This window comes from Ostrinia nubilalis, chromosome 11, assembly GCF_963855985.1.
Source record: "Ostrinia nubilalis chromosome 11, ilOstNubi1.1, whole genome shotgun sequence".
Lineage (NCBI taxonomy): Eukaryota > Metazoa > Arthropoda > Insecta > Lepidoptera > Crambidae > Ostrinia > Ostrinia nubilalis.
The window spans coordinates 432,874-440,456 of NC_087098.1; positions in this window are offsets into that span (position 1 = coordinate 432,874).

Consider the following 7,583-nt stretch of genomic DNA (forward strand, 5'->3'; position numbering starts at 1 on the left):
CTAAGTAAAGATGTCCAAACAGATAACTTCGTTAAGAAAAAAAATACTGACTATCCCGGCCAATTACCTCTCGTATGCTTCTATTTGCCTGCGCCAGTCTCACCAGGAGTATCCTATTTCTTCTTAAGTTTACTGGTGCGTGAGCCATTCGTCGAAGCCTTTCCATTACGTCATCAAAGACAATAGCAGCTTAATTAAGCATGTACCACATTTAGGGGCGGGCGCACACGCGCGTCAGTGCAGAATTAGGCCACGACACACGAGACAAGGGTAGTTAGCCGCCTGCAAGTCAGCAGTCCGGGAGATTGCGATTCAGTCTTAGTGTCATGGTAGATGCTCCTGAATAGTTTAGTACCGAGCAAGGCAAGACGTCGCAGAGCACTAGTTGGGAGTAGAATTTAGACTAGTTTTGAAGTATCTGAGCGCGTTCTAAAGCCGGTGACTAAAGGCTATTCAGTTTAAATAATAAAATCTCTGCTTCTAGTCGGTTTATTTTCCTAATTAAAATAATCTAAAAACTAATGTTTTTAAAACGCAACGTTGGGCGCCAACTTTCTAGACTGGCGCCCAACGTGGTGCTATTCTTCGTTATTATGCTTTAACATGATTGACGTAATAAAAATGTAAACTCACTTATCGTTTTATTGCCCCATTCCCAAGTTTAAACCTATCGTTAGGTTAGGTCGTTATCGTTAGCATCAGGTAAATACAGGTGTCCGAGTAAAAATTGATTCCACTTACGAGCGCAATGTTTGCCCAAATCGATATGTTGTCTATTAGTGTTGATGGGTTGACGATTGTGGTCAATTACACCTTTCAATTCAATTGACGACTGATGAAAAATGATCAGTATCAGTTACCGAGTAGGTACCTATTTTATGAAATCAATATACGGCTTTTGTTCATTCACTCGTTATTTATTTGGATGTAATTTAAAACTAGTATTATCGAATATTGGGAATATTGCTAAAGGATCAATTTACAGTACTTTTACTTTTTTATTGTTACTTTGGGTTGTACAAAGCCTATTGTATTGTATCCGTTCGCACAGAATTTTAAAAATATTTTTGTGGCGAGAATCTAGTATTGTGAGCATTATAACGTGAAGCCTGTGGTCGACCGTGTGTAGCATTCGAATCGAAAAATTCCCCGCACAAAAACCTTTGAATACATCTGCATGCCAATCGCGACGAAACATCCCAATGAATGGGAACAACTAATGGACATAGGGATGGAATACAAATGAAATTGGAGCGGGCGCAGAAGATAATCCTAAACCATGAGTACCGATGCAAAGAGATTAAAAGTAAGTCTGTATCATGATTTAGAGAAACCAATGCAAAAGGATGAAAAGGCGATCAAACTCTGAGTTTTATCGAGTTCTTAAAACTCTTGAAACTGACTGAAGTTGGGCCCAATGGCGGTGATTGTTAAAACAAATAACAACTATGATCGATTGTTCAATCAAGAGGCGCGTTCTTAAAGATATTAAATAGAAAACTGGCAACCAACAAACACCTAAAACCGAAACCTAAATGAAATCTAAAAGAGCTCTCAAAATTAAACGCCAGTGGAATCACAGAGCACGATCAAACTATAACAATAACGAGCCACTGACATCTCACCCGTCATCAAGCAGAGCTGTAACTCAACGAGTCCCGGTAAATCCCGGGGACATCTCGTTCCCGACCAATTAGCCGCGTTATCCCGCGATTCCCGCTCACCCCCAGGGATGCCCATCGACTGTATAATGTTTTCCATTAAAGGTTTTAAAAGGGTTTTCTGTATTGAGGAATTAGCACGTAATTTATGTCCTTTATTAGTTGTACGTGGATCGGGTTAATTTTGGTTAATATTTGGGTTTGATTATAATATATCCCTAAGGATAAACAAGCTGTAAATGAAGATACACTCACAGTTACTGGGTTACAAAGAAAAGAGGTTGTTGCTAATTATTAGCTCACGTGTAAACCGCTTGTGACATCCTTTAGTTAATGTTAGCTTAACTTCAGTTTTATATGCATTGGTTAAAATAGGTAAATTGTTTTACGAATAGTTCTAAAAGCGAATGCTCCATTTCTCAAGTTTATTCACCGTACCTTTATCTTTATTGGGACCGATTGGGTATGGTATCGTACATCCCTCATCAATCTCGATGCAACTCCGATTTGCATATCAAAGTTTAATTATCCGCCCGTTTGCTGATATGGTCGCCGATTAATGATACGAGCGCTCCGATTGCGAATTGGAGACATACTCGTAAATATATCAGGCGGTACTGACGGATTAGTATACTCAATGGCTATCTAACGTAAGATTAGTTTCACAGGCTATCGTTTAAGAATGAATTCATTGGCTCTTTTAAATCGATGTCAAATAATCTCAAGATACAGTAGTTTGCAATAGATTTATCATATAGTTGTCTACAAAAATGCCCAAAGACAGTGATTTTAACAGTGTTACCGCACAAAATGCACCTGTCAATTTTTGAACACGAAACACGAAGTAAAGTCACTCGCGTACAAGTTACGCTGAAGTTTCGGTAACATCTGCGCTCGACAACCTAAACAAGTTTTGTGGACAACATTTTATTACTTTTTGGAAAAACTAACGAGTTATAAATAAAATATCAAGCAGTTGATTGTCGAATAACTTACTCGCAAACGCAAAGTACTCGTAAGTAAAGAACAACCAGGTAATTAATCAACTGAATCTGAAGTAACCTATAAAATTCTATAAAATATAGGTAACTTACGATTAGTTACTTTAGAAATAGAATAAATTATACCGTGTCTTTACAATGCCTGCATGGATACTGAAAATTCAGTCTTCTAGTTTTATCCACAACGATGATACAGGGGGTCGAAAATGGCCTGAATTGCTTCGAGAAAAGGATGGTACGGCCGTGCCGCTTTTTTGCTCGACTTGGTGGGGGCACTGCCGTGCCCCCAGATTTCTTGTGGTTATTTTTACCAAACATTTCCCTGTTATTATAATGCATAATACGAACAGTGTAACGCGTACAGATCAAATCGCATGTAACACCGACTTCCCTAAGCTAGATATAACGCTTCCAAGTGATCAAGTACGCGTCAGATAAGTGGAAATAATCGCATCATATTAGGAGTAATCCAAAGAATATTTCGCTCTCGTACATTTTATCTTTTTCCTCAACATTCCTCTTTGCTGGGCTCTACACGTTGCTATCTACATCTCAGATTAAGAAAGGATGTAACGGAAGTGGGAACATGTCGTCCCATCGTACATCTTGAGTTATGGGACCGTGTAGGAAAAAAACGTCGAATTATATGGGATACAACGCGACCGTCATTTCAACTTCCAGTCATTCATTCTTTACATGGTATGTTTACATCATCTAATCCACTTTATTATTTCTTTATAATGAAAATGGGGAGGGTCTGATCGGGCTCTTTATTTATTTCAATATGGCAATACCAGTGTACTATTCTACGCGCGTGCATGTACACTCTACACGTGATTTAACTGTAGACTTTCTCGCATTTTTTGATCTATAAATAAAAATCTGTCATTCAAGGTCTCTTCAATCGAACCAGCAAATATCACAACTCGTAAAATCTTCACTATCAAATATATCTGTAACGTCGACCGCAGCAGTTAAGCTCGCCTAAATATGTGCGGAGCTTTCGTGTAAGCTCTGACTCTGAGGGTAGTCGTAAATTAAGCCTGCTTAGTTATCGCGCGGACTCTCCCCCGGGATGCGGCGACGGACTCTATCCACGATTTGTACTCCACATAGTCCAAGGTATGTTGGTATAGGAGGTAATGTTTTCAAAGGATAATTAATTAAGGTAGCTAATTCGGACCCAATCAAGTTATAATTGTATTTCCTCGAGAGATGTGATAGCATTTTATTTTGTTTGAAAATTTCTGGTATGGTCGAAGCGTAACCCTTAGTAGGTGTCTGAAGGTACTAAATTATTGTATTGAGGATGAGTTGTCTTGCACATCAATATAGTATTAAAAAAAACATTGAATTTACCACAGAGAGCATTTTGTTTATTAAAATAATATACCAACACAATATCGAAATGAATATCTCCAGTCCCTCAATATTCATGTCCATTACCGCAAGGTGGGAACGTGTTTGATAAAACATTATCATAATATCGTCCCTCCCATTACGTGTGCATGTGTTGGTGGAATCATGCCTGCCCTTAATTATCTTTGATTACTTTTACATACACCATGATGACATTTACGTAGCTGTTGTGTAACCTTTTGGATTTCGGACGAACAAGAAAACAAAAGCAGAAAAACTTTTGTTTTTGTTCTCTAAATTATTTTGTATCAGCTATGACAGAGATACTTTAAAATAATACTCGTATAGTATCAAGCCCATTGAATCTACAACTACATACCATCACAGGTATTAAGTTAAGAGACATTCCAAACACAATCTTGATAAAATATCTCCTCACCTTTTTACCTAAAATTTGAACACACACGTAAAATTAAGAATATAAGTACCCAGACGTAACATTTCATTTCGTATCCGCCGACTTCCAAACTAATTAGCTAATTTATCCCGAGCTCAAGTTGAGCACACAAAAGTCAAGAGATAATTATAATAGAAATTACCTTCGTACGAGTATTTATTCTCGTCAAACAACGAATTAAGACGAAGTCGTTTCTGGGACTTGCGTCAAAGGACCTCCAAATTAATTTGTGCTAATTACACAGTCGAAAGACAAAGGACGAACAACCAGGAACAGGGGACAAGTCACAGGTTAGTCCTTAAATCAATGAAGCGAAGTTAGCGTCGAACAAGTTGACGATTGTACATGTACAAACCTAAATTAGTAATTTGTAAAGCAACTCGCTTTTGACCTTTTGAAGTTCATTCTGCATGTTATTATTTTATACCATTAATTAACGTAAATTATTTGAGTAACATCAAATTATACGAAAAGATGTTTGTGGTTTTTAAGTAGATAGAGCACACTTTTTTGTTCACAACACAAGACAAGAAAACAAATAATTAAAAAAATATTGCGATATCCTTAGCTTACTACACAGTCAAAGCAGTCAAAGGCTGTGAAATAAATAGTTTTCCCGGTCTTTTCAAGTTCGTAAGTGCCGAATGAGTTGCTGTGACATTTTTCTATAAATAAATAATTATTACTGATGAATGGAGAAAGAAAGGTTGCGTCAACGCTCATAGTAATTGCCTTAGCGTGCACGTGATTTGGGCACTGGACAGGCAGCATGGCCGCGGCTAATGGCATTACGGTAATTGAGTTATGAAAGCAATATTTGAGTCGGCAACTATCCACGATAACTTCATTGCGCTGGAGATACCTTGGGCTTATTGACTGAAAGGTTACATTAGTTTTAGTAACAAGTAACAACCGATGACAGCACCATCTGCTATAACCCAACCTTTCTCAATCAAACGTACACCTTTATCAAATACCAGCAAGTAGTTAACAGTACAATCAAAACTTCCGACTCTTACACGTGCCCGTTTATGATTTAATCATGGACATTTCAAGGGTTTCCAACATTTGTCGGGTAGGCCGCCCAAAACCGCGCTCAAAAACATGGGGTCTAAATTATCAAAGGCAGCCCACAAGCCGGATGCGCATAAAAAATGTCCGAGTGTCCGACTGTGGTGCGTCCGGAGGCTCGGACGCTAATTTGGAGCTAAGCTTTTTGCTAATTAATTTACCATGTTTGTGCTTCAGCGGTCGAGGAACAGGAAAGGGCAGGATGGGGCCCTCTGTGTATTTACGCGAATGTGTTGAATGTAAGTTGTGCGAGATGAAATCCTTGTACCCTCGCTAGAGGAAGGATTAGCCACAATTTGGTTTTCTTTGTTAAACCATACATAATACATTATTCATATTCTCAATTGGGCGTAATACGAGTACTCTAGCTAACCCCTAACATTTAAATGGTGTAAGTAGGTACACCCGCAAAACATTGCTGCTTATAATTAATTACACGACACGCGACATAATAAATTGTGCCATCGAGTGATTAACAGATAGGTACAATAAAACAATTCACATGGACTTTAATAAAAATATAAAATACATCGCTGAATAACAAATGCCTGATACTAATTGGACACATTCAGTCCCAAATGCACCCCACTCTAAATAAACTCAAATAAACTGCACAAACGCGCGCATCATTACCTTACTTCTTAAATTGAATAAACTCAGGCCCTTTCATGGCGCTGCATCCTGAAACCATCCTTATTTGATGCAGACAAGCTTCACAATTGCGTGAAGTTTGAAATGGCAGGTGTTTTCAGTACCCTTTCTAGAGATGCCATCAAGGGTAATAAAGGAACCATCTGCTTTAAACTCGACGCCAAATATCAAGTGGGTTAAGAGCTGGGTATTTCATATTTTCTTTTAGTATTATGCAAAATATTTTAAAAGATAACTTTGTGGCGTTCTTGTAGAAACATGACCTTGCTTGTCGTGAATGACGGTAGAAGACTATCGCCCATCTCTTGGGAAAGATATTTTTCCAACCTAGCAAATAAAGTAGCTTTATCACTTGGTTGGCTTTGGTTGAAGTCTGGTTCAGAGATTTCAGTAACTATGAAAGAAAATAAAAACAATTTTCAACAGAAAATAAAACAATAATAATTATTAAATACACTCAATACCTGAAAAGATAATAAATAAACTAAGTAGGTACAGAGGCAAAACAGAAATACTAATCTGTGAAGTCGAAGTCAAAAATAAGTAAGATATTTTCTACTTTTAGGATAATCTTACAAGAGCTATGTCAATAAAACGAACGTATTTTCAAACCATGTAAGACACGAAAACATTAATGGTACATTGGCTTTAAAGTCGCCAGAATACTCGTACTGAAAGATTGCAAAGTTGGTAGATAAGTAGAGTCGCGAAATGATGCAAGTTCTCAAGTTATAAGTTCTAGATCTCACAAAGATATGTTCACGGCACTCACCCGAGTAGTTTTTGATCAGAGATTGTCAAAGTTCACTCGATATCGTAAGTCTTGATCGTAAGTACCTATTGTGGTGAAATTTTATGTAGAAAATACGAACTTAGAGACCCTGATATCTGACAGATTACGTATTTATTCGTCTCACTGAAACAAAAAGATCGGTGGGCAAATAACAACATCATTATGCATATCAATGTTTGGCTACAATATGTATACAGCATCCAAAACTGCCTTATTTCCCTGCCATAAAATTGCACCATATCGCATTTCAGGCCGAAAAACACCACTAAAATAAATAACAACGCAAAACGATTCACGCAAAACGGCGCAATGGCCGAAAATTGAAACCAAAATGGCGGCCGAATTGCAGTTCAGCCGAGCACCACTCGACAAGCACGAGGGTAGTTTCATTTCACAACGATTCAAACGAGGGCTACGGCGGTCATTCTATACCGATTTTGGACAAGGGCTACTTGATGTTATGCTTTTGCAGCTTGTTTTATTGAATTGTTCAGACAATAGCAAATGCAACAGCGAACGGGTTTATTAAACTGGATTACAATTTGATTAGTTTAGTTGATAGGTACTTGATAAATTGATTTGATTTGTCG